The 7,621-nt window shown below is 40.8% G+C and overlaps 1 pseudogene; it reads left to right on the top strand.

The window, feature by feature from the left end:
* Window positions 1–6,658, top strand: part of LOC113087188 (citron Rho-interacting kinase-like) — a 32,614-nt pseudogene extending 25,956 nt beyond the window's left edge.
* Window positions 6,659–7,621: the final 963 nt, after the last annotated feature.

Genomic DNA, 7,621 nt, shown 5'->3' with positions numbered 1-7,621 from the left:
CCCTGAAGGGCTGTAGCCAGAGCAACGAGCGGGACGAAGCAAAACGGCCAAAACGAACTTCCATCGGATCGACGTTACCCACCCCGGATTCGATCCCACGACCTCTCGGGTTGGGACGAGTGCTTTAGCTAAGTGTGCCACATTAGTTGACACACAGTTTGCATGGCACAGAAGAGAGGTTAAGGGTGAGAATTAACTCTCAAAAGCCCGAAGCAGCATTTTAGCCAGATTAGCATGCTACGCTAAAAAATGCTAACGTTGCTCAAAGTTAACCAGATAGCTCAGGAGACCCATTAGAGTCAATAGAAACGTGTTAGCATTTTAGCTAATTAGCATGCTAAGCTAACTAGCATAAATCAACAAGCACAGGCACGGTCAACTTCAGAGCTGTACACGTCGGGAACGGGAGTGAATATCAAAAATCTGTTCAGTCATTTCTGTCAGGCCCGGTCTGAAGTTCATCTGATAAAATTTTGGACAAAATTGAACAAGATTTCAGGGAGGAGTAGCGAAAAAACTGTATTTCATTCCATTCAATATGGTGGACAGACGCCATATTGGAAAATGGCAAATGAGACATCATCTGATTTGGCATAAACCCACGGAATCAAATGACATAAAAATATCAAAAATCGATCAAAATTTACAGTAGTATAAGGGGTTTTGCAAGAATCGTTATATCTCTTGAACACTAGGTGGCGCTGTCTTCCAACTTCCGGGGTACCTCCGGGATATGGAGTTGATGATGCCTATCGATTTTTGTGAAGATATGTACAGTAGATCAAAAGATATAGCAATTTATGACAAATTTCAAAATGGCGGACGGGTGGTCCCTGGTGGTCTTGACAAAATTGACATCCACAGATTCGGAATGATCTAAAGAATCCATAGACATCAAGATAATAATTTTCTGATGAACTGTTCAGAAGTTATAGGCAAAAAAGTGCATTTTTAGTATCTCATCACCCATAGGTGGCGCTATTCCCAAATTAGGCATGGACCCCCAGATCATGGTGTAGATGAAGTGTACCAAGTTTGGTTTCGATTGATCAAAGTTTGGCCGAGATACAGCATCTCAACCGATTTTAGGTCAGCCTCATTAAGTTCACATTGAATAACTTTTGAACAAAGACGAAAATCAAAATTCTGTTCAGTCATTTCTGTGCGGCTCAGTCCAAAGAACATCTGAGCCAAATTTCAGAAGAATTGGACCAATTTTGAAGGAGGAGTAGTGTTTAGACTGAATACTGTACTTTTCAAAATGGCTGCTACTGTAATGGGCGGAGTCCTTAATGTAAGGTATGGAATGGAATCTCCATGAAGAGACAAAACAGATGTACTAAGTTTTATTTTCATAGAATTAGTGGTTCAAGAGTTATTAACGTTGAATGTTGAATTTTTGAACTGGTGGTGGCGCTGTAGAGTTGGTCCTAGAGACCCCAAAGTTGGTCAGATCACTAATAATGGTCATCTCTACAAGTGTGCCAAATTTCATCATTTTCCCATGTTTCCTTCATAGGGCTGCCATAGACCCCCATTGGCCAAGAAGAAGAAGAAGAAGAATAATAATAATAATAATAAAACATACAGATACAATAGGGGCTACAGCCCTCTGGGCTTGGCCCCTAAATATAGCTGCAAGCAGCGATACCGGGGCCAAGCCCTGAAGGGCTGTAGCCAGAGCAACGAGCGGGACGAAGCAAAACGGCCAAAACGGAACTTCCATCGGATCGACTTTACCCACCCCGGATTCGATCCCACGACCTCTCGGGTTTGGCGACGAGTGCCTTAGCGAAGTGCGCCACATTAGTTGACACACTGTTTGCATGGCACAGAAGAGAGGTTAAGGTGTGAGAATTAACTCTCAAAAGCCCGAAGCAGCATTTTAGCCAGATTTAGCATGCTACGCTAAAAAATGCTAACGTTGCCTCAAAGTTAACCAGATAGCTCAGGAGACCCATTAGAGTCAATAGAAACGTGTTAGCATTTTAGCTAATTAGCATGCTAAGCTAATTAGCATAAATCAACCAGCACAGGCACGGTCAACTTCAGAGCTGTACACGTCGGGAACGGGAGTGAATATCAAAAATCTGTTCAGTCATTTCTGTCAGGCCCGGTCAGAAGTTCATCTGATAACATTTTGAACAAAATTGAACAAGATTTCAGGGAGGAGTAGCGAAAAAACTGTATTTAAATACATTCAATATGGCGGACAGACGCCATATTGGAAAATGGCAAAGGAGACATCATCTGATTCGGCATAACCCACGGAATCAAATGACATAAAAATATCAAAAATCGATCAACATTTACAGTAGTTATAAGGGGTTTTGCAAGAATCGTTATATCTCTTGAACACTAGGTGGCGCTGTCTTCTAACTTCCGGGGTACCTCAAGCACATGTTGTTGATGATGCCTATCGATTTTTGTGAAGATATGTACAATAGATCAAAAGATATAGCAATTTATGACAAAATTCAAAATGGCGGACAGGTGGTCCAGGTGGTCTCGACAAAATTGACATCCACAGATCCGGAATGATCTAAAGAATCCATAGACATCAAGAAAATAATTTTCTGATGAATTGTTCAGAAGTTATAAGCAAAAAAGTGCATTTTTGGTATCTCAACACCCATAGGTGGCGCTGTTCCCAAATTTGGCGTGGACCCCCAGATCATGGTGTAGATGAAGTGTACCAAGTTTGGTATCGATTGATCAAAGTTTGGCCGAGATACAGCATCTCAACCGATTTGAGGTCAACCTGAGTAAGTTCACAGCATCATAACTTTTTTTTTCACTAGTGTTCAAAAAATTTCTGTTCAGTCATTTCTGTGCGGCTCAGTCCAAAGAACATCTGAGCCAAATTTCAGAAGAATTGGACCAATTTTGAAGGAGGAGTAGTGTTTAGACTGAATACTGTACTTTTCAAAATGGCCGCCACTGTAATGGGCGGAGTCTTAATGTAAGGTATGGAATAGAATCTCCATGAAGAGATTGATCATATGTACTAAGTTTTATTTTCATAGAATTAGTGGTTCAAGAGTTATTAATGTGTGAATGTTGAATTTTTGAACTGGTGGTGGCGCTGTAGAGTTGGTCCTAGAGACCCCAAAGTTGGTCAGATCACTAATAATGGTCATCTCTACAAGTGTGCCAAATTTCATAATTTTCCCATGTTCCCTTCATAGGGCTGCCATAGACTCCCATTGGACGAGAAGAAGAAGAAGAAGAAGAAGAATAATAATAATAATAAAACATACAGATACAATAGGGGCTACAGCCCTTTGGGCTTTGGCCCCTAAATATAGCTGCAAGCAGCGATACCGGGGCCAAGCCCTGAAGGGCTGTAGCCAGAGCAACGAGCGGGACGAAGCAAAACGGCCAAAACGGAACTTCCATCGGATCTACGTGACCCACCCCGGATTCGATCCCACGACCTCTCGGGTTTGGGACGAGTGCCTTAGCTAAGTGCGCCACATTAGTTGACACACAGTTTGCATGGCACAGAAGAGAGGTTAAGGTGTGAGAATGAACTCTCAAAAGCCCGAAGCAGCATTTTAGCCAGATTAGCATGCTACGCTAAAAAATGCTAACGTTGCTCAAAGTTAACCAGATAGCTCAGGAGACCCATTAGAGTCAATAGAAACGTGTTAGCATTTTAGCTAATTAGCATGCTAAGCTAACTAGCATAAATCAACAAGCACAGGCACGGTCAAGTTCAGAGCTGTACACGTCGGGAACGGGAGTGAATATCAAAAATCTGTTCAGTCATTTCTGTCAGGCCCGGTCTGAAGTTCATCTGATAAAATTTTGAACAAAATTGAACAAGATTTCAGGGAGGAGTAGCGAAAAAACTGTATTTCAATCCATTCAATATGGCGGACAGACGCCATATTGGAAAATGAAAATTGAGACATCATCAGATTCGGCATAACCAAAGGAATCAAATGACATAAAAATAACAAAAATCGATCAACATTTACAGTAGTTTATAAGGGGTTTTGCAAGAATCGTTATATCTCTTGAACACTAGGTGGCGCTGTCTTCTAACTTCCGGGGTACCTCCGGCACATGTTGTTGATGATGCCTATCGATTTTTGTGAAGATATGTACAGTAGATCAAAAGATATAGCAATTTTTGACAAAATTCAAAATGGCGGACGGGTGGTCCAGGTGGTCTTGACAAAATTGACATCCACAGATTCGGAATGATCTAAAGAATCCATAGACATCAAGAAAATAATTTTCTGATGAATTGTTCAGAAGTTATAAGCAAAAAAGTGAATTTTTGGTATCTCAACACCCATAGGTGGCGCTGTTCCCAAATTTGGCGTGGACCCCCAGATCATGGTGTAGATGAAGTGTACCAAGTTTGGTATCGATTGATCAAAGTTTGGCCGAGATACAGCATCTCAACCGATTTTAGGTCAGCCTCATTAAGTTCACAATTGAATAACTTTTGAACAAAGACGAAAATCAAAAATCTGTTCAGTCATTTCTGTGCGGCTCAGTCCAAAGAACATCTGAGACAAATTTCAGAAGAATTGGACCAATTTTGAAGGAGGAGTAGTGTTTAGACTGAATACTGTACTTTTCAAAATGGCCGCTACTGTAATGGGTGGAGTCTTAATGTAAGGTATGGAATGGAATGTCCATGAAGAGACAAAATAGATGTACTAAGTTTGATTTTCATAGAATAAGTGGTTCAAGAGTTATTAACGTTTGAATGTTGAATTTTTGAACTGGTGGTGGCGCTGTAGAGTTGGTCCTAGAGACCCCAAAGTTGGTCAGATCACTAATAATGACCATCACTACAAGTGTGCCAAATTTCATCATTTTCCCATGTTTCCTTCATAGGGCTGCCATAGACCCCCATTGGCCAAGAAGAAGAAGAAGAAGAATAATAATAATAATAATAAAACGTACAGATACAATAGGGGCTACAGCCCTCTGGGCTTGGCCCCTAAATATAGCTGCAAGCAGCGATACCGGGGCCAAGCCCTGAAGGGCTGTAGCCAGAGCAACGAGCGGGACGAAGCAAAATGGCCAAAATGGAACTCACATCGGATCGACATTACCCACCCTGGATTCGATCCCACGACCTCTCGGGTTCGGGACCAGTGCCTTAGCTAAGTGCGCCACATTAGTTGACACACAGTTCCCATGGCACAGAAGAGAGGTTAAGGTGTGAGAATGAACTCTCAAAAGCCCGAAGCAGCATTTTAGCCAGATTAGCATGCTACGCTAAAAAATGCTAACGTTGCTCAAAGTTAACCAGATAGCTCAGGAGACCCATTAGAGTCAATAGAAACGTGTTAGCATTTTAGCTAATTAGCATGCTAAGCTAACTAGCATAAATCAACAAGCACAGGCACGGTCAACTTCAGAGCTGTACACGTCGGGAACGGGAGTGAATATCAAGAATCTGTTCAGTCATTTCTGTCAGGCCCGGTCTGAACTTCATCTGATAAAATTTTGGACAAAATCGAACAAGATTTCAGGGAGGAGTAGCGAAAAAACTGTATTTCATTCCATTCAATATGGCGGACAGATGCCATGTTGGAAAATGACAATTGAGACATCATCAGATTCGGCATAACCAAAGGAATAAAATGACATAAAAATAACAAAAATCGATCAACATTTACAGTAGTTATAAGGGAATTTGCAAGAATCGTTATATCTCTTGAAAACTAGGTGGCGCTGTCTTCGAACTTCCGGGATAACTCCGGGATATGGTGTTGATGATGCCTATCGATTTTTGTGAAGATATGTACAGTAGACCAAAAGATATAGCAATTTATGACAAAATTCAAAATGGCGGACGGGTGGTCCTGGTGGTCTTGACAAAATTGACATCCACAGATTCGGAATGATCTAAAGAATCCGTAGACATCAATAAAATAATTTTCTGATGAACTGTTCAGAAGATATAAGCAAAAAAGTGCATTTTTGGTAACTCAACACCCATAGGTGGCGCTGTTCCCAAATTTGGCATGGACCCCCAGATCATGGTGTAGATGAAGTGTACCAAGTTTGGTTTCGATTGATCAAAGTTTGGCCGAGATACAGCATCTCAACCGATTTGAGGTCAAACTCAGTAAGTTCACAGCATCATAACTTTTTTTTTCACTAGTGTTCGAAGCAAAATGGCCGAAACGGAGCGTACGTCAAGACAACCGATCAGTTCAGAAGTAGAGAAGTTTGAAATTGAACAGAACTTTAGATGAGAAAGACCAAAAACATATTTTTGATTCAAGGCAAACACACTCAGGAAATGCAAAGGGCTGAACAGAAGCAACATTAACTGCACTTGATCCGAACCCATGAACTCAGAAACAACATTAACTGTCCGGGATTCGAACCCATGACCTCAGAATCTCTGAACCAGCGGCTTAACAGACTGTACCACTGAGTCGTTACAGATCCAGTGTGCTGCAGAAGAGAGGTTATGGTTAGAGAATGAGGTCACTAAAGAAAGTTGCCTAGCATTTTAAGCAACGTTATATGGAAAGTTCAATAAATTGTAATTCAGACTTCTGAGGTATGTCCAGAACATGGTTTTAATTATCCCTACCGATTATTGTAAAAATATTTCCATGGTTTGAAAAGATATAGCAACTTATGAAATATTCTTAATGTCATACAGGTAGTTTAGTCAATCCTGGCAAAATTTACATCCATAGATTCGGCATGATCCGAGGAATAGACAGACACCAAGATCATGATTTTCCAACAAATCTTTCAAAAGTTATAAGCAGAAAGGTGAATTTTTGGTATCTCACGACCCATAGGTGGCGCTGTTTCCAACTTTGGGATATATTCTCAGTTCATAGTGTTGATGAAGTGTAGCAAGTTTTGTGGCGATTGATTAAAGTACGGCCGAGATACAGCCTCTCATTCAATTTCGATTCAACACTTTTAACTTCAGAGCATCATAACTCTTTTTTTGACCAGTAGGTCGGACAATTCTGTTCAGTCATTTCCGTGCGGATCGGTCCAAAGATCGTCTGAGGAAATTTTGAGAAGAATTGGGCCACATTTGAAGGAGGAGTAGCGAAAAAACGGAATACTGTACTTTTCTTAATGGCCTTCACTGTAATGGCAGGAATCTTAATGTAAACTATTCAATGTGATCGGCGTGAAGAGAGGAATCAGGTGTACTAAGTTTTATCTTGATAGATGAAGGTGTTCAAAAGTTATAAGGAGAAATGTGCATTTATGGTATATCATGACCCATAGGTGGCGCTGTCCCCGAATTCGGCATGAAACCTCAGATCATGGTGTTGGTGAAGTGTATCAAGTTTAGTTTCGATTGATCAATGTTTGGCCGAGATACAGCCTCTTAACCGATTTTGGGTCGACCTCGTTATGTTCACAATTGAATTACTTTTCAACAAAGATGAATATCAAAAATCTGTTCAGTCATTTCTGTGCGGCTCGGTCCGAAGATCGTCTGTGGCAAATTTCAGAAAAATCAAACCACTTTTGAAGGAGGAGTAGCGTTTAAACGGAAACACTTAATTAGCTTAATAGCAATTACTGTAATGGGTGGAAACTTAATGTAAGGTATAGAATGTAATCTCCGTGAAGAGAGTAATCATGTGTACTAAGTTTTATC

The sequence above is a fragment of the Carassius auratus genome, chromosome 5 (assembly GCF_003368295.1).
Source record: "Carassius auratus strain Wakin chromosome 5, ASM336829v1, whole genome shotgun sequence".
Classification (NCBI taxonomy): domain Eukaryota; kingdom Metazoa; phylum Chordata; class Actinopteri; order Cypriniformes; family Cyprinidae; genus Carassius; species Carassius auratus.
Note: the sequence above shows the minus strand (reverse complement) of the source record. Positions and strands in the feature narration are given on the sequence as shown.